Here is a 19,432-nt window from a genome sequence, read left to right on the forward strand (position 1 = left end):
CTCTGTGCACCCCTGCTGCTCTTCCCATGTCTGCGCTCTCCTTCAGCGCTCCCTCACCCGGAAGAAGGTCCCAAAGCACGGCCCCTTTCCTTCCTCACCACCCCACACGCGTCCAAGTCTACACTCCAAAGAGTCAGGCGAGAACACTCAATACCAAACCTCAAACTATCTTTCCAGCGTTTTCTCCCAACCTCCAGCTCATGTCCCAGAGTAAAGCGCAGCCAAGGAGTTCCTGGCACGTGATCTTGAAGCATTCCCTCACAATGTCTTGAAACACCCACTGGACTATTAACATGGCTTCATGAGGAGAAGAGGGCTTTGGTTGTCAGTACCTCACAGAGCCAATCACATGACTTGGATTCAGTAAATACTGGTTGGATGAACCAGTGAAGATATAAGAATTCAGATAGTCTTGTTTTGGATGGAATCTGCTATGAAGACATAAGATATCCTTTGCCAACTCTGTTGAAATACCTACTTAGGATGTATAAAATAAATCATAATAACTGGAAAATCTATTGTCCAAATTTGGAAGAAATGTAGAGTCATTTTAAATGTAGAGTCAAGAGGGAACTCAAACTTGGACTGAGCAGGCATTCTCATCTCCAGCAGGGAGGGCTTGGGGGCACCCTCATCTCTAGCAGGGCAAGCTTGGGGGCACCCTCATCTCCAGCAGGGAGGGCTTGGGGGCATTCTCATCTCCAGCAGGGAGGGCTTGGGGGCACCCTCATCTCTAGCAGGGCAGGCTTGGGGGCACCCTCATCTCCAGCAGGGAGGGCTTGGGGGCATCCTCATCTCCAGCAGGGCAGGCTTGGGGGCACCCTCATCTCCAGCAGGGAGGGTTTGGGGGCACCCTCATCTCCAGCAGGGAGGGCTTGGGGGCATCCTCATCTCCAGCAGGGAGGGTTTGGGGGCACCCTCATCTCCAGCAGGGAGGGTTTGGGGGCACCCTCATCTCCAGCAGGGAGGGCTTGGGGGCATCCTCATCTCCAGCAGGGAGGGTTTGGGGGCACCCTCATCTCCAGCAGGGAGGGCTTGGGGGCATCCTCATCTCCAGCAGGGAGAGCTTGGGGGCATCCTCATCTCCAGCAGGGCGGGCTTGCAACACCAATGAAAGAAGCTAGATATTTGCTTTCTAGATCTTGACCTCTGACTTAGAGGATCAAGATCTGGGTCAACCAAAAACCTGGGAATCCCTCCTCTGTTGCTTGGCTCTGTGTGTTTAGATCTTACAGGGGTCACCTAAGACCTTTGGAAAACACAGATATTTACACTGCAATTCATAACAGCATCAAAATAACAGTTATGAAATAGCAATAAAAACAATTTTATGCTTGGGGGTTACCACAACATGAGGAGCTGTATTAAAGAGTTGCAGCCTTAGGAAGGCTGAGAACCCCTGATTTAGCGAGTCAAATATCTTCCTCAAACCTTCATAGCCCAGTAAAGGAGTAAATGCTTTGTAGACACTGGTCCTGCCTGCATTAAGTCCGGTGCTCAGTCTATATTCCAGGAAGGGATCCACCAATACCCGAGTGGGAGAATCACGAGAAAGCCACACACACTGTGTCCTCTGGCAACCATGAGGTCAGAACACATTTTCTTCTCTGACATGAAAAATTCTGGAATCCTGCAGAGGAAAGGAGACAAATGTCATCTAGAAGCCCATTGGAACAGAATATTTCTAAAAATGACATATTTTAGAAATCAGAAAAGAATTCTAGAAAAAAAAATTACACCTTTATCAGAATAGAAGAAGATGTGGCCTTTATGAAGGAGAAGAAAATTACAAGAAAAGAATAAGGTGAAATACAATGAGAACAGGATTAAATAAAGAACTATTGTATGGAAAATAGAAACACAAAGCCACAAATGGTGGTTTGTGGTGAGAACAAAATTAACAGTGGGTCAGAGAGCACCTAATCATCTACTGATGCCCTAAGGAGGGATAAGGAAGCCGAGCAAGAGCCGAAGAACTCATCAAAGAAAACTTAAAGGGCTTGTTTTAGCTCCCAGTCAAAGTACAGTGGACCGTGGTGGGAGAGCACAGGCGGCAGCAGCCCCTGTGGCAGGCGGACACATCACATCCACCATCAGGGAACAGATCAGTGTAAGCTTGTGAACGCTCGGCTTCTACCTCCATTTTACACAGTTCAGGATCTGGTCACGGCACCATGCCACCCACAGGGGGGTAGGTCTTCACATCTCAGTCAAAGCAACCAAGATAATCCCACGGAGGCAAGCCCAGCACCTCAAACGGCGCTAGAGTTCCTCAGGTTGAAAATGAACACTGTCACTCCTGGTATTTCCATTTTTTAGGGCCAGGGAGATGACTCAGGAAGTGAAAGTACCTGCGGCCACACCTGGCAACCCGAGTTCATTTTCTGGGACCCACATAGTGGAGGAGAGAACCAACTCCCCGAAGTTGTGTCCTCTGATGTTCGCCTGTGTACCCACACACATACACCCATATACAATAATACACAAAATGAACTATGTAAGTATTTAAAATTCACTTATTTGCATGGTGTGTGTGTGTGTGTGTGTGTGTGTGTGTGTGTGTGTGTGTGTGTGTGTGTGTGCGTGTGTCCAGAGGACAGCTTTGCGGAGTCTGTTCTCTCCGTCCACCTTCACATGGGTCTGAACTGACCACCAGGCTTGAGCAGCAAGAGCCTTTCTGACCCACTGAGGCATCTCACTGGCCCTTTCCACAGTTTTATCTTTCACGTATATGCGTTCAAAACCAATCTCTAATAGATAATATTAAGTCATAATAATTAATCGTAGATAATTAATCATAATAGCGTTCCTCTCATCTAAAAGCAGTACGAGCCTGTTTGTACACAGAGAAGCGTAAGGAAAGGATTGTCACAGTTAGATGAGAAATTGCCAAGGCTCCTCTCTCTGCTGGAGGAAGGGCAGTCTACTGCCGTCCCAGCCATGCCCACCTCCAGCCCTTGGCACCTCAAGGCATAGAGTGTACATCCGAAGACTTGAGTGGATGGCCACGAGCTCTTCGTGGGTGGAGAGCAGAGGTCTCTCGAGCTCTTTCAAGCTCCTCTGAGCCTCAGGCCATGTGTTCATGATGCTGCGACCCCAGGGACTGGAGCTATTTCTGACCCTTCAGCTACCAGCAAGTCTTCTGTATGTAAAGGTCCTAGGCGGGTCTTTTTTGTTTTAAACAAGACAGAAGGGTTAAATAGGCCCTGGAGTCTGTGGCAGGCTATGAGATCTACATGAGCTTGAGAGATCTGTTTTCTCTGGGCTTTCCCATCACCGATACTGTGGAACCACAGAAAAGTCCCTCCCTTTCACTGACAGGGGAAGAAATCTGGTGGCCCAGCCTGCCAACCACTTGGTTTCAGCAAAAGCTTTGCATGTTTCCAACATCTCAATGCTTGTTTTAGCCACAGCAGTAGAGGCCTGTCAGGGCCTGTTCTCCATCTGCCTGGGTAACCAAGCCTTAAAATGGAGTTTCCTCTGCTTGCTTAAGATGTGAAAGAGGAGAGAAGAGCCCCACAGGAAATCTTGCTCACAGCTTCCTGCCTCTGCAGTGACTAGAAATGGCCCAACCTGACTCAGCTCGCTCGCCATCATGGGATCTGACGCGCCAGTCAGTCTGGAGAGCTGTCCCTACTGAATCCAGAATCTCTCTTCTGCTTGTGGTTGGTGTAGTAACAACTGCATCCTGGTACCTGTTCTCCTCCACCCAGGTGCAGGCATCAGGAGGTGGGTTCTGTTCTCAGCCCAAGGAGGTAGACCTTTGCACCACACAGTAACGATTTCTGTCTGGCTTATTGCCAATCTTTTCCTCAGTAGTTAATACACTCTGGCAGAGGGTCACACTGCTTTCTTCATCCTGGATAAGACTCCCGGGCTCGGGCAGCCCTCCTCTGCCATCCTCCTGAGAAACTGGACCCGTGGACATGTGCCACCTCACTTGTCTCAGCTGCTTCTAATGCAAAAGTCTCCTTTCTCTTCACTATAGAGAAATGAAATCTCTAGATAGTATAATCTAGCACAAGTAATTGCTTTTTGTCTTTTTATGGAAGAGACAGGGGCTTGCTCCCCTCAGGTGTGTGCTCTGTGGCTGGTCACTTCTGCCGAGCAGGAGGACTTTAATGAGGTAGTAGAATCAGTGCAGGAACTTCCAACAGTGCTGGAAGATCACCGGGGCTGAACTGGTGCTGGAGATTTCGGCAGAACGGCTTTTGTGTTTAACTAGACTTCTTTTGGCAGAAAATGGCAGGAATTCAACACCAATTAAAAGGACAGCAGCGAAGGAAATAGCTGATGACTGATCACGTCCGGATGGGTCACTGAATCAGGGATTGTTGCTAGAAGCAAGCCTTGAGGATGACCGAGTCCTGGTGCTCCCGACAAGTGGCTCAGGTCCCCGACCATCCCTTAAGTGCTCCTGAGTGAGGCCCAGCCCACGCAGCAGACACTCCATCAGAGCTTTTTGGAGCCTTGCGCACCACATGACCTCGGGCCCCCAGGGGACTCCATGGTGCTGAGGGGGGATGGGAAGCACCACAGTGGGGTCTCTCATGACCTCTTATCTCTGTTGCCTTTCTTTCTACCCAAAGCTCCTCCTTAGCCTCAGACACCGCTTCCTTTTCCAGCCATCTGGGCATCCAGTTCCTTCTCCAGCCATGAGGCATCTGTAGCTCTGCCTTGTTAGCCCATCACATGCTCTTAGACCCAGGGTAGCCTGGAGAAAGCCGTTGGCGTCATTCACCTGACAGAAGACCACTCAACACTTCATCTCAGCTGGCAGTTCACGGTCAGCATCACTGCTCCAACCATGTCCTGTCTGTTAAGATTTGATCTCTTAGCTTCTAGTCCTTCAGCCTCTGCTGGTGGTGAGGTGATCTGCCAGGATGATGCCAAGGGATGCCTCTTAGCAGCCCAGACGGAGGTGCAGATTCTCTGAAGTTTATCCTGAAGCCCTGTCATGCCCACAGAAACCCGTCTTGTATGTTAACTCTTGACACTCAGGGACATCTTCCAAGGATGCTGTTGCTCAAGGAGCGCACATACTTAGCATTTCAAATACAACTGAAATCCAAGTTTCCACTTTCACCTCCTCTCATCTCCTTTACTTGGCTATCTTTGGGTTGAGGAAATGCTTGCAGAACCCATCATTTTTTTTTTTTAACCAACCAACCAAACAAACAAACAAAGAGCCAGGCAGTGGTGGTGCACACCTTTAATCTCAGCACTCAGGAGGCAGAGGCAGGCAGGTCTCTGTGGGTTCAAGGCCAGCCTGGTCTATAGTGTGAGTTCCAGGGCAGCCAGGGCTGTTACACAGAAAAACCCTGCCTCAAAAACAAACAAAACAAAACAAAAAGAAAGGGAAAAAATGACTGGCAGTACACAAGGATTCCTCGGTGGTCCTCACCCACTCCTGAATCTCACCGTCAGGTTCTCCTTTGTAAACTAGATGCTAAGAACAAGAAGAGGTATTTCCAACTTGTATCAGCTCTTTCTCCATCAGTTTGAAGGAGGGACATCTGAGGAGAGCACACATTGTAGGTACCACACACGAGTGACTTAATCAACAGCATCCCCAAAAAGCCCTCGGGTGTGTGTCTGCAGCCCCCAGAGGGCCCCCCCCAACATAGCCCCTTCCTATGGCCCTGTCATTACACATTTTTTTCTAAATTGGCTAACTGTAGGTTTCACCAAGTCCTGGCTTTACACTGAGTAGCTCATTTAATCTTCATGTTTTCCAACCAGCTAAAGTCATTGTTGCAACAAGACAGATGAACGACATGGGACATGGCTGCAGAGCTGCTTCCAGGTGAGGGCTGGAAGAAGGCCTTTGTCCTCCTGTGTGTTGCCTCGGGAGCTTTGATTGATCTTTAGGCTATTAAATACATACATACCTCACAGGCCTCTTCCTGTTTTGTGTACTCTTGCCATGGTTTTAGATGAAGTGAAAAGGGCCCCCAAGGATCGTCTCCCACCACTGGATGAGGAATATCCTTGACCAGCCCAACACTGAGTACCAGGGCTTATGGCTTAAGAAAAGATTTATCACCCGGCAGCAGTGGCGCACGCCTTTAATCCCAGCACTCGGGAGGCAGAGCCAGGTGGATCTCTATGAGTTCGAGGCCAGCCTGGGCTACAGAGTGAGATCCAGGGCAGGCACTAAAACTACACAGAGAAACCCTGTCTTGAAATACAAAAAAAAAAAAAAAAAAAAAAAAAAAAAAAAAAAAAAAAAAAAAAAAAAAAAAAAAAAAGAAAGAAAAGAAAAAGAAAGAAAGGAAGGAAGAAAAGATTTATCACCCCTTTCCTTCCCAGCCCCCACCACCTCCCCTCCTTCCCCTCCCTGCCTGGAAGCCACCTGCCGGACAGTGGTCACTGCTGGGGTCATACGCTCCGCGTGCATTACATGTGGAGACCTGACTCCCGGGTGAAGCCTCAGCCGCCTCCTCAGTTGAAAGCACATTCTTTCCCCAGCTGCTCCGCAAACCTTTGCTGCTGACCCAGCCTTGCACACGGCTTTCCAAAATTACCAAGGCTAAGACATTCTTCCTACCCCCAGCGCCGGCGCTGACCCCAGTGCCACTTGCCAATGCAAGCCTGTGCCCCCCCCCCCCCCGCCCCCCAACACGCCAGTGTGTCTCACCCTAGGCCATGAGTAGCTCTGGGAAGGGCACTGGGCACACCTACCACTGGTTCACTTTATTCTGAATTTCATCTCAATAGACTCACGCAGCGTGTCCTCTCTTTCTGAGAGCGGCTACCTTTGATCGACGTACTGCCCACGAGCGTCATCCAACCTGGGCGGATCAGCACAGAAGCTCTTCTTGATGAGTGGCTTTTCGATGTTCGAATGGAAGAGGGCACATCGGTGCATGTCTGGTCTCTTCTTGATGGTCTTGGCTGCCGTCACCAGGCCGCTGCATGCGTTCGTGTGCCCGACCTCCTTCAGATGTGTGCGGTCGTTTCTCCTGTGTGTCTACCCAGGAGGAACACTGCCGTCACAGCAGTGAGTGTTTAGCTTTACCGTGAACTCCAGAGTGGTTGCTTGAATACACTCCAGTGTGTGTTTAATCCTCACGACAGCCGCGAGTGTCTGTCAGTCAGCTAGCTCCCAGTGGCTTCTGAGCAGCAACTCTGCGCCAAGCCCTGTTCTAGGAAAGAAACAGCAAAGACGAGACACATGATATTCCCTTCCTTGACACATTCCCACGAGGAGACGAGCAAACACCTGAGTAAGGGAAGAGGACAACCTCAGGGGTCAACGGTACGGGGGTGCTTCTGCTGTCGCTGTGAGGGTGGCCTCCCTGGGGACTAACAACCGAGGAAGCACCTGAAAGGTGAGCAAGGCTTGGCTGTGCACAGCGGGAAGATTGCTGGAACTGGAGGTCCGCCAACAGAAGCCAAAGCCTGGCGGTCTGGGGAGAGAAAGAGGCACAAGGCTGGCACAGTCGGTCACTGAACTGAAGAACAGATGTGGAGAGACCGGTTTTCCGCTATGTGCCGGGCCTATTCTAGGCTCTGGAGACCCCGCAGGGAATGAGACATAAAGATGCCCTGTCCTGGGACAAAGAGGTAAGGCAGCTGGGAGAGCCTGGATGAGGAAACAAAGGTCAAATGCCAAGTAGGACTGGATAGAAAGGGACCTGGGTCTTCCCGGGAGTTGTGGTGGGAGACAGGGAAGAGGGAGGTTTGCTTTAATCTCTCTCTCTCTCTCTCTCTCTCTCTCTCTCTCTCTCTCTCTCTCTCTCTCTCTCTCTCTCTCTGTGTGTGTGTGTGTGTGTACATGAACACAGGCACACAATATAACTATAGAGGTGTAAGGAACACATGTAAGGCCTAGGGTGAACAACCCTGGTCAGGAGTGATAAGCAATAGAATGATGTAAGTAAACCATGAATGGAGTAGTGATAAGCTATAAGCTATGTGTGGAAGTAGGGATAAGACTAGAAACCTAGCCAGAAAGGGATATAAAAGATGAAGCCTCAGACCCGACCAACAGAGCTCGTCAGGACCTCATGTGAGACGACTCTCCTCCTCCAGAGACGTGAGGTCCTGTCACCAGTGCAGACATGGCTGACCTGAGGAAGGCTGACCCAAGATCCAGGGGAACAGACATGGCACATCCAGACCTGTTCACCTGGAGAGGTGTACACCTGCTTCCAATTGGAAGACGGGATGAATACTGCTTGTAATGTTACTGTGTGAATAAATGAGTGTTACACCAAGTCTGAATCAAGAGTGATTATTCCTCCCCCGTAACCGGGATATGTGCTCACTACAAGAGGTAAGAGGTTAACCTCTCTGTGGTGTTGCGCCTCGTTTGACGTGCGTCTCTAGCTGTCCACCACTGCTGGCCCTTGAGCCTTAGGGAATCACCCCTCTTGTCTCTCCTGCCCATCTCCTCACAGGAGCACTGTGAGTACAGCCTCTCCGACTCTGTGCAGTTGTACTTGGGTGCTGGGGCCCTGAGCTCTGATTCCTGTCCTTGCATGGCATGTATCTTATGAGTCATCTCCCCAGCCCATCCTGGAGGATTTTAAGCAGAGGTGAGAATGGTAGATTAGCCAGGAAGTGAGGGCAGAGGCAAAAAGATCCATTGGTGATTTGGGCTAAGGACTGCAAACTGGTGGCAGCCTAGGCTGTGGGGACCACGAAGATGACCTGCACCAAGGGTACATCGTGGAGGTGGATCTGACAAGCTACAATGAGGGATTAATTGCAAAGTGAATAAAAATTTAGTTTTATTAAATTTGTAAAATTTGATAAAATTAATAAATTTAATAAAAATAAATGTATTTTTATATTTATTTTATCATATTAATTATATTACATGATATAATTAAATGTTTTTAATAGGTTTTCTGCCTTCTAATAGTAAGTTTCTCCACTGACACAGCAAGCTAGGTCAAGCTGAATTGAAAAAGTATAACAACAGATTTATTGAAAGCAACTCCTGGGCAGGTTCCCTGGTCCCAAAGATGGAGGCCAGAGAAGTCCCACCCCCAAACTAAAGCAGGGAGATTTTATAGGTTGTAGGCGAGGGGTGATGATGTGTCCACCACAAGCTGGGTTTGTGCCCAAGTATGGTCAATAGCTGAGTGCTCAGGCAGGGATTAAGCTGTTGGCCACTTCAGGGGAGAATCTGCTATATTCACCAAGAATGCAGAACTGGGCTTTCTGGTGCCTTTTCTTTGTTCAGAGACTCTCTGAGTGGGTGGGGTGGAGAGAGAGAGAGAGAGAGAGAGAGAGAGAGAGAGAGAGAGAGAGAGAGAGAGAGAGAAGAATGGGACTTCTGGATTGTGCAGGGGTGAGCTGGAGGCTCCAACCAAACATTATTATATTTAATTATGTATAATATAACTACAATTGTACAGTATTCATTATATCATATTTATTTGTTATAAATTAAAAATAAAAAATAAACTCTGCTCCAGCTTAAATTCTAGTCAGTTGGCCTGAGCACCGAGCAGATGGTGGCGGCAGCACCAAGGCTGGAAAGACTCGGCAAGAGGGACTGGGGTGGGGGATAAGCACTGGCTCCATTTGCTAACCTGGAGGCACAAGTGAATGTTCAAGGACTAAACCCCCGAGCTCAGAGGAGAGCGAGACTGAAGACATGCTGGAGTCATCGGCACACAGGCAGCTGTGACAGCTGACCAGGGTGACCTAGCGGGAGAGAGCAGGGCAAGAAGGAGATGGAGATGTCTAGGAGTAGCTGAGAACTTGAAGATCCATTTTACAGATGGGGAAACCGAGGCTCTGAGAAGCTAAGCAAATTGTCCCAGGTCACAGTGTGACGAAGCTTGACCTACTCCAGGGTCTGCGTACTTGCCAGCTTCACTTCAACACCTGTGGTTTCTCAGCTCCGCCATGCAGATGTCCTGTACTCTCAAGCAAATTAGCCTCTGGGAAGCTCCTCTCCCCGTCTGTGAGGTGAGAGCAATGATAACCACACACACCACTTAGGACAGTGTGAGCATACAATAAACTAATAGAATGGAAACGCTCCGAACCATGGCTGGCGCACAGGGACAGTGGTCCGTGGTGCTGTGTGAGTCACAGGGAAGAAAGGCCAAGAAGCTCCTGTCTCCACAGCCGGGCAAGCTGGCTCCATTGCCACTGTACAGGCAGGGGACTGTGGGGGACAGGCCTGTCCTAGAAACTCTTTTATACTCGTTACCAGGGCAACCTTTGGTCCTGGATAAATCTAGCCTTGTCCTTATGCAAGTGAGCTGTGATGATGTCTTTCTACTTTGGTGGAAGAGACAAGGTCTCCCAGTGTGGCCCTGTGTAGTGTTCAAACTGAGAGACAGAGGGCTGGTGCCTCCACGTGAGCTCTTGGCCTCTTGCCGTCTAGGTTGGCCCATCTGGGAACTCTCTTTGGCCAAGGGTCAGGATGGTGCCTACTGGTTACTTAAGTTAGTTGGTGTTGAGTACCTCGCAGCCATAAAAGTGTAGCTAGCTGATATCAGGTCCACTGGAGTTAATTTCACAACCTTATCTGAAAGTCATTAAGTGTTATCAGTTTCGTGAATGATGAACCCAGAAAATAAAAAGTTTCAGGGTATACCAAGATGGCCCAGTCAGTCAAGTGTTCATTGTGCACACACAGAGACTTGAGTTTGATCCCCAGCGCCTGTGTGAGAAGCTGGGAGTGTCGGTCTGCATTTGTGGTTCAGTGCTGGGAAGATGAGGAGCCTTCCTGGGGCTTGCTGGCCAACCCTAGCCAAACTGGGAGGCCCCAGGTCCCAGTGAGAGACCCTGTTTCCAGAAAAGTAGACATCCTCTAACAAATTACACCCAACTTTGACCTCTACACACACACACACACACACACACACACACACACACACACACACACACACACACACACACCTACCTCAGCCCCTCAGGTTCTACCCTCACAGGAAAGAAGACAGACAATGAAAACAAATCATAATTTCCTAACACTTGCTTGGGACTCACCTCCCGGGTCCTTCCCCAGCCCTGTGATATTCTGATCCGAAAGCACAAAGTCCTTCAGACAGCCACGGGCTGGAGCCGTGTGAGGACATTCTTGCATGACCTACTTGCCTTAAAGGAATCAAGGTAGAAAGGAGGGAGGCTGTGCTCTTCCCACACCTCAGATCTGACAGCCCAGCTTTTCTAAGCCCACAGCGTGCAGCTTTTGATTAGGGTAGAGGGAGCAGGCCCAGGAGGTCCAGACCCAGCAGCAAATGTGGGTTTGAAGTGTTATTCTCGGCTGGCTTGGCCAGTGTCTCCATTGTTCTCAAAGCCTGGAGCAGATGCCTTAGGAAAAGCTAACTCTCTCAGTGCCTCACAGGAGCTTCCGTCTGGCTGGAGGTTCTTTAGTCTGAAGGAGGAATCAGCGGTGAGCCATGGAGGCGAGCGGCAGAGCAGGCTCAGGTTGGCACTGGGCGTGGCAGCTCCTTCATTAGGTGGCGGTGCTGGCGGCTACAATCAGCCCCCGGGAGGACGCTAATGAGCTCCCATCCGCGGCAGATGGTGGAAGGCTAGCTTCTGATTTCTCTTGTTTCGCTGCTTTTTCTTTCCTCAAAAAAATGTGCTAACCAAGACACTCCTTTCTTGTGCTTGATTTTAATAAAGCCACATATGAATTTTTAACCCTTTTTAACCTGACCTTCCTCAGAGCATGAATTCAAGGAGCAATAGACTCGTGGAACCCAGGGAGACTCGCCTCCTAGCATCTTTCCTCTGCTCCTTTCTATGATGTCTACTTTTCCTTTTAGCACAGAGGAATCACACACACACACACACACACACACACACACACACACACACACACACACACATTTGTGAGCCCCGAGGACCCTGTAGGTGTGGATTTCATTCTCTTTCTGTCTGAGACAGGCATAGGTCATGCTATGGTTAAGTTTTGTTCCCCCTGAAGACAGATAGATACACTACCCTGACACACACACTCACACATGAACTCATGAAGTGAATCCTACAGTCTGTCAAGTTCCTTCCACACGCAGGCACCCCACTAAGCAACACCCAGACATCACTTTAAGTAGGTGCTGTGATCAACCCATTTCATAGATAAGGAAAGGAGGCTAAGGAATTTATCCAAGATCAAATGGCCAGGAAGGGACAGAACCCAAAGCCAGGAAAGTACAATTTCCCAGCCAGAGCTTTCGGGTGGTGTATTCCTCTGTCTTCCCCAGTGAGCAGGTGGATGAATGGCTGAAGACTCCAGGATTTCAGGCATTTGTCTTCATTTCGAATTCTTGTCTGGGGGTGAGATGCTGAGAGGCTCACCAGTGGAGAGCCAAGCAATTTAAAGAGGCATTGTTCCGAACTCAGGGATGGAGGGAAGAATTGTGAAGAGAGCTCCTGCGTAGGAAACCATCTGAAAATGTGATGGCTTAAACCAAAACCACTGTTTCTCCACTCTGTGAGCCAGGGCTCTGGGCAGAGGGTCAGCATCACTCCATGTGAGATGGCCAGACTGTCCAGACCAGAGCCTTGCTCAGATCTCACATAACTCAGGGGCTTGGCATTACCCTCCAGCTCTGCTGAGGTCTAAACAGAAACATCATCTTTCTGTCTCATTCTTTGAGACCCGTCCAGTCAAAGGGTCAGCCTAAATTCAAGGGACGTGGAACAGATTCCTTCAGATGACTCAGTGGCCTGTGTGTAAACATCTTTGCAGACGATCTACCCTGCATGGTGTCGTGGTGGCGGCAGATGGCCAAGTGTTAGGCCGATGGGACAGAAAATCCCACTGTGGCCACTTTGTTGGAAGGGAAAAGATTCTCCTGGAAACCACACTGCCCTCATTCTCTCAACTCGACAAGCAAATGTAGAAGGTGTTTGTTGGGCACGGACTGGCATGGCGCATCTGCTCCTTCAGGTGGTGACCGTCTAGTGGTTCTCTGACCAAGAAGTCCAGCGCAGGCGCAGTACCCTCCCTTGAGCCAAGCAATGTGCACATACTGTCTGCCAGACAGACGTGGGCAAGGGGGAGGGGCAGGCGGTGTCTACCCCACAGAGCACTCAGCCAATGTGCCAGGGGATTGCCAAGTGAGGAAGGCCAAACTAACCTCATCTGCCAAAATAACCAGCTCCATGTCCTCTAACAAAGCCAAACCAATGCTCCATCAGAAAACCCATCAGGGACCTTAAGGACACTCAGGTCCTAACTAGCAGGGCATTTACAACAATGTTATACAACACACCCAAGGGGAAACGTAGGAAGGTAACCTGGTGTCCTGGTCAAGGTTTCTGCTGCTGCAATGACACACCATGACCAAAAGCAGCTTGGGGACTGTCTCAGTTAGGGTTTCTATTGTGAAGAGACACCACGACCACAGCAACTCTTATAAAGGAAAACATTTAATTGGGGCTGGCTTACAGTTCAGAGGTTTAGTCCACTATCATCATGGCAGAAGCATGTGGGCAGACATGGTGCTGGAGAGGGAGCTGAGAGTTCCACATCTGGATCCACAGGAAGAAACAGTGAGCCGCTAGGCCTGGCTTGAGCATCTGAAACCTCAAAGCCCACCCTCAGTGACACACTTCCTCCAACAAGGCCACGCCTCCTAATAGTGCCATTCCCTATGGGCCATTTTCATTCAGACTTCCACAGAGAGGAAAGGGTGGCTTAGCCTTCCAAATCACTGTTCATTGTTGAAAGAGGTCAGGATAAATAAGAACTCAGATAAGGCAGGAGCTGATGCAGAGGCCATGGAGGGTTGCTGCTTACTGGCTTGCTCATCATGGATTCCTCAGAACCCAGGCACCATTCACAATGAGCTGGGCCCTCCCCCATCAATCACTAAGAAAATGCCCTATGGCTGCTGGATCTTACAAAGGCATTGTCTCAATCAAGGTTCCCCCCTTTCAGATAACTCCAGCTTGTGTCCAGTTGAGGTAGAACTAGCCAGCACACCTGAGATGGAAATGTAAAGTGGATTATGACCAGCTGAAGAGTAACTGCAATTTAAGGATTGCCGGGGCAACCTAGGAGAGGACCGAGGCAGAGAAGGGAGGCAGGTGTCCAGGTCGCAGTCTCTAGCAGTCACACTGATAATGAATGAGCATCAGTTAGATGCCTGTCAGGCGATTCGCTTGGTGAGGAGAATTCAGGGTGGAGGAGGACATCCAAAAGCCTACTGTCAAGGCAGGGTGTGGAGGAGGGCGTACTGAGCACAAGTACCACTGTAGTGCTGCAGGATCCAAATGTACTCAGGAAACCTGGCTGGGGGCTTGGACAGGAGCCCCCCCCCCACGTCAGCGGACCCAAGCGATGTCTATGGATTCTGTTAACAACTTAGTTAAAAAACAAACAAAGACTTGTTTACTGAGCCATCCACCCGAGCCTGGGTGGCAGGAGGTGTTCAGCAAGTCTCCAGGAAGGCATGTGACCTCCCATGCCTCACACACACACACACACACACACACACACAGAGCCTAAGGGAGGGAGGTGACCTTTGATCCGTGGCCTCTGGTTCCTAACGCCTTCTGTAGGTGGGGTCTCGGGTCTCAGACTCCATCATCAGCATACCTGGGTAGCTCTTGATTAGGCCGTTGGAGTGGTTTCAGCGGGTGTTCAGATTTGAGAAGAACTCCAAGACAGAGCAGCACACACATGGCAGTTACTTAAAATCTCCAGCCCGTTTGAAATCAAAATTGTCAACGTTTCTGATGGATAACCAGCACACACCCTCCGAGGGGTGTCGGCCACTGTGAGGCCCTCTTGCATGGTCTTGTGCTGTCCTCCCCCCAGTCCTGAGGTAGCCATGACAGTAACTCCATTTTGCAGGAGAAACGGAGGCTTAGAGCATAATAGCCATTGTCCAGTGTCCCAGAACCACCTGGGGGAGATTCAGAGTTGGGGTCAGAATCAGGACTTAGTTCATGCTTGCCAAGCACTCTCCCACTGAGCTGCTCCCGGAGGGCCGTTTCCTTTAGCAGGATAAACAAGACGGAAGCGCGAGGCTCCCCTCCCGCAGTCCCTCTCCTGGCTCTGCTCCCCATACCAGGATCTTGTTAGAAACGCAGGTGTCCCGGCCCTTCTCAGCCCCTGCCCCAAAGCCTGCGTTCAAACACACCCTCCCCCAGGGGGTTGCTAATCGGGTATTTATCATCCTGGTCCAACAGGCACCACCTGGGGAACTTTACCCAGGGCTAGGGTCACACACCTCTGGGTGGTCTGGGTGGGTGGGCCTGGGTGCAGCCTGGCTTCCGGGTTTTTATAGCGCCGCCCTCAGGAGAGTCTCGTGGACTTCAACCTCTGTGGTCCACGGAGCAGAAGCCTGGTGGTGGCGGTGCCGGGCAGTGATGTCACTGCGGCAGAGCCCAAACCGGGGTGGGGACGTTCCAACGACATCAGAGAGGATGCTACGGTACCGGGCTAGTGACAGTGCACGACAGACAGTGGAGGGGTCTCCTGGGCAGCCCTGTCGGCTACGCCAGCAAAGTGGAAGAACGGGTGACCTTTCCGCGTGCCCGGCGCTTCGCGCGCGCGCGCGCGCTCGTGCTCGTGCGCGCGGTGGGGGCCCCCGGTGGGGGGGGGGGTGCGGCGGCACGCGCAGGCGCAGAGGTCGGGGAGCCGCGGGGCGGCGGCCGGCGGGGCGGGGTGACTCAGCGCGCGGAGGCGGTGCGGGGGCGGCGGGCGACCGGGAGCCAACCGCAGCCGCCGCGGGCCCAGCCTGCCTGGCAACAGGCAGCACCTCCCTCCGGGAGCCGAGCGGAGGGCGGGGGCGCCGGGCGGCCTGCAGGTGGGGCGCGGTGGCGCAGCTTTGTCCCCGCACGGCCCGAGGCTGTGCCGCCCGCCCGCCGAGGCTGAGTCACGGCCGGGTGTGTGGCCAGATGGCCCCACCCGCAGGGATGCGGCCCTCCCGGCTGCGGCGATGGAAGGGATGGAGACAGAGCAAGGTGGCTTCTGTGCAGCGCCCCCCGGGATGGAGAGGGCCAGCCACGCCCAGCCAGCGTGGGCTAGAGAGCCCGGTGGCAGCTGCTCCCCCTGAGAGTCCACGCGGAAGGGAGCGTGTTCTAAGACACGAGTGAAGGGCTAGGGCAAAGCTCCGACAAACCCGGAGCGGCGGGGTCCAGGAAGGTTCCTCCCTGCTCTTCCTCTCCCCCGCACCTGCCCAGGGCCATCTGGAGGACGTGAAAGAAATGTAGAATCCCCTAGCGTGGTCAGCAAAGGTGGGGACAGCCACCTGCATTTTGACAAGTATCCCAGCTCCTTTCAAACTGGTGGCTGGTGCAGGGCGTTTAGAAGATGCCAGGTTGTGCTCCGGCACCTTCTCTCTGCTGACTAAGGACAGGGCGAGCAGGATGCCTAGGGGAAGAAAACGAAGGTCCGCGGTTGGGGTGAAACCATCACCAGGCCCTTCAAGTGTGTGCTTACGAGCACACGCCGGTGAAGTCCCCCACAGTCCGTGAAATTCTCAACACTGTCTGTAGCTATTGTTTCCGGAGACGTGCTGCGGTCCTGGGCTGGACCTTCAGCTCGGACCACCTCAGCTCTGGATGCAGGCATCTCACCATCTCAACCCCCGTGTCGCACCTCTGTGGTAGTGAATGCCGGCACCGCTGGCACTTTGGTACCTTGTGTTTTTCTGGTATGGTACCATGTGTGGATAGTGTACCTTAAGCCTACGAGACGCTAAGATACATGAATTCCCGAAGTCTATTCCTTCTAGATAGATGTCAGCTCAAACGGATTTTGGGTTTTATGTAATCTCCAGTTTAAAGGCTGCTAGTCTATTAAAGGAGGATCGAGGAAAAAGTTCACTGAAAATTAGGCTTAAGACAAATTTATCCCTTTGCTTGGCAAATGTCTTCTCCTGTGACAGCTCATAATGAAAAAAAAAAAAACCCGAATAAAGACAAATTACATTTTCAGCAGTTTGAAGTGTGGACACAGATGTCTCTGGGGGCAGATGGCTTTGACTCAAATCTCAGCATTTCCACATAGCCACATGACCCATCCTGCCTCCATTTCCCTTCCTGAGGGTGGGATGCATGTCTTCCTTTGACTACATGCCACATGCTGCCTAAAAAGATTCCCAGGGTTTGTCACCGTGGCTCTGGGGTACTAATGTCCCACTGAAGCTCAGCCCATGCCTCCCAGCCCTGCCCTTTCCCGGCCTCACCTCTCCTGACTGGCCGTCAGACATTAGCCATGAGTGTTGTCATGAAGTTCTCGTGGTTCGGTGTAGTTATTGTATATACCACGAATTAGCACAAACAAACTACTTAAGTTAATTTCTCTAATTCTTACCCTCACCTTCCAAAATAGGAGTTACTGTTTTCATGGCTGCCTTTCCAGGAAGGAGACAGAAGTGTAGAGATTTGGAGAAACACCCGAGACCACACTGTTGGGAACAATCAAATCCTGACACTCCCAGGCCCTGGTACCCAGCCACTTCGTCCTGTGGCTGTTATATAACCGCGTGGATTACAGCAGGGGAGGGGCCTACCTCCCTCTTGACCCATCAGACAGCATGGTTGGGATTTTCAGTGTCCATCAGAATCCTTCCTCTGTACAAAGCTCCCTTCTTGCCCTGAAAACTAGTGTCTTTGGCGGGGTTTCAAAAGCTCTGGGTTCAGGCACACACTCCAAGGTTGGCACACACAGCTTTCAGTGAAGGCGCACCGGGATTCAGGGACTGTGAACCTGTCTCTGGAGCCCAGAGCTTAGAAGTGCTCCCTGGAGGCAGGGTGCTGGTGGTTTACAAGCTCTGTCCATTGGCTTCCCCTGTGGCAGGTCGACCACCGTCCTGGAGCGTAGTCTGGCACCAGACTCACACACGGCTGTTGTTCACATACTGACTTGTTCTTCTTACCTTATCTCTGCTCTGGTCTTCTGTCTCCTGTCATCTTCAAGGTCAAACTGCAAATTCTCCTCTGCACTGCCATGCTCCAGGGCAGTGGTTCTCAACCTGTGGGTCGCGACCCCTTTGGGAGGAAGGCAAACGACCTTTTCATAAGGGTCTCCTAAGACCTTCAGAAAACACAGATGTTTACGTTATGATTCATAACAGTAATGGAGTTACAGTTATGAAGTCGCAACAAATAATTTTATGGTTGGAGTCAACCACAGCATGAGGAACTGTATGAAAGGTCACAGCATCAGGAAGGCCAGCACTGCTGCTCTAGGGCATCATTCTTGTCACCAGGACTCAAGTGTTTGTGGTGACAGAGGCAGGAAGGGTGGGGAGGCTTGCTCTTATCTCTCTTTCTAGTTTATTGTAACTATTTTGAAGACTTTACCAGGCACGTCTAATCTTTTGACCTTGTGACTTGAAGGTGTTACCTACAAAGTTCATGCTCAAAGGGGGAAAAAACCCACAGATATCTCTTAGTGTTCATGGTGAATACAGGTTTTTGTGTTAAGCTGTATGCATAGCTCTCCTTAGCCACAGGTTGGACACGCCTACGTCGTTAACCCTTTGTAACCCACACACTGAAGCTTGCTCCCCTAAAAGGGTGTGTTAAACAGTCTTCAAGGCAATAGTATTAAAGACCTGGGGCCTTTTGCAGGTGAGGAGGACCCCAGAGGTCAGCCGTTATTGTTGGTTTAATGCCCATGGTAAAGGCCTTGAGGCTCTACATTTGAGCTCTTCTGCCTTCTGCCATGGGCTGGTGCAGGCTCACTGCATGTCTGCCCTGGGCTGGTGCAGGCTCACTGCATGTCTGCCCTGGGCTGGTGCAGGCTCACTGCATGTCTGCCCTGGGCTGGTGCAGGCTCACTGCATGTCTGCCCTGGGCTGGTGCAGGCTCACTGCATGTCTGCCCTGGGCTGGTGCAGGCTCACTGCATGTCTGCCCTGGGCTGGTGCAGGCTCACTGCATGTCTGCCCTGGGCTGGTGCAGGCTCACTGCATGTCTGCCCTGGGCTGGTGCAGGCTCACTGCATGTCTGCCATGGGCTGGTGCAGGCTCACTGCATGTCTGCCATGGGGTGGTGTAGACTCACTGCATGCAGTGGCTCAATCTTGGACTTCCCATCCAAACTATGAGAAAAACATGTCTGTTCTTAGCACATCGCCCAGTCCGTGGTAATGCTGTCACTGTGGCACAAAAGGACTCAAGGAAAGCCTCACTCCCCATGTGGTAATGTTTAGGTATTTCAAGTGGGGTGTTTGGGAGACAGGGTGAGATGCCGTCCTGAGGGATGTACCCCATGATGGGACTAGAGCCCTTACAAAAGAGATCACAGGTGCACAATACTCTCCCCCCTCTTCCTGTCCTTCCCTCTTCGTCCTTCCCCTCTTCTCTGGGACACAGAGGAAGCAGCCATCTGTCCTGCAGGTGAGATCCCCTTTTGCATATCGACTGAGTTTCCGTCATGTAGCAGGCATCAAGCTAACTCTCAACCTGGGGTAACTCTTTCAGGGCCCACCAGTGTTACAGTAGCCTTGGTGGGGACTGTGTGGAGGCCAGCCTGGCCTGGGTGGC

General features: G+C 51.2%; 1 long non-coding RNA gene across 3 annotated transcripts; it reads right to left on the reverse strand.

Moving 5' to 3' along the window:
• Positions 1 to 1,306: 1,306 nt before the first annotated feature.
• Positions 1,307 to 15,486, reverse strand: LOC107401930 (uncharacterized). Of its 3 annotated transcripts, XR_013046382.1 has the most exons (4): positions 15,165 to 15,486; positions 10,963 to 14,837; positions 6,685 to 7,148; positions 1,307 to 1,630 (listed from the first exon to the last, which is right to left on the reverse strand). It is a non-coding gene; the product is annotated as an uncharacterized LOC107401930 (long non-coding RNA). The 3 variants fall into 3 exon arrangements; XR_013046381.1 differs by lacking the exon at positions 15,165 to 15,486 and having other exon boundaries at positions 6,759 to 7,148; positions 10,963 to 15,154; XR_013046380.1 differs by lacking the exon at positions 15,165 to 15,486 and having other exon boundaries at positions 10,963 to 15,154.
• Positions 15,487 to 19,432: the final 3,946 nt, after the last annotated feature.

This window comes from Peromyscus maniculatus, chromosome 20 (genome assembly GCF_049852395.1).
Source record: "Peromyscus maniculatus bairdii isolate BWxNUB_F1_BW_parent chromosome 20, HU_Pman_BW_mat_3.1, whole genome shotgun sequence".
NCBI classification, from domain to species: Eukaryota; Metazoa; Chordata; class Mammalia; order Rodentia; family Cricetidae; genus Peromyscus; species Peromyscus maniculatus.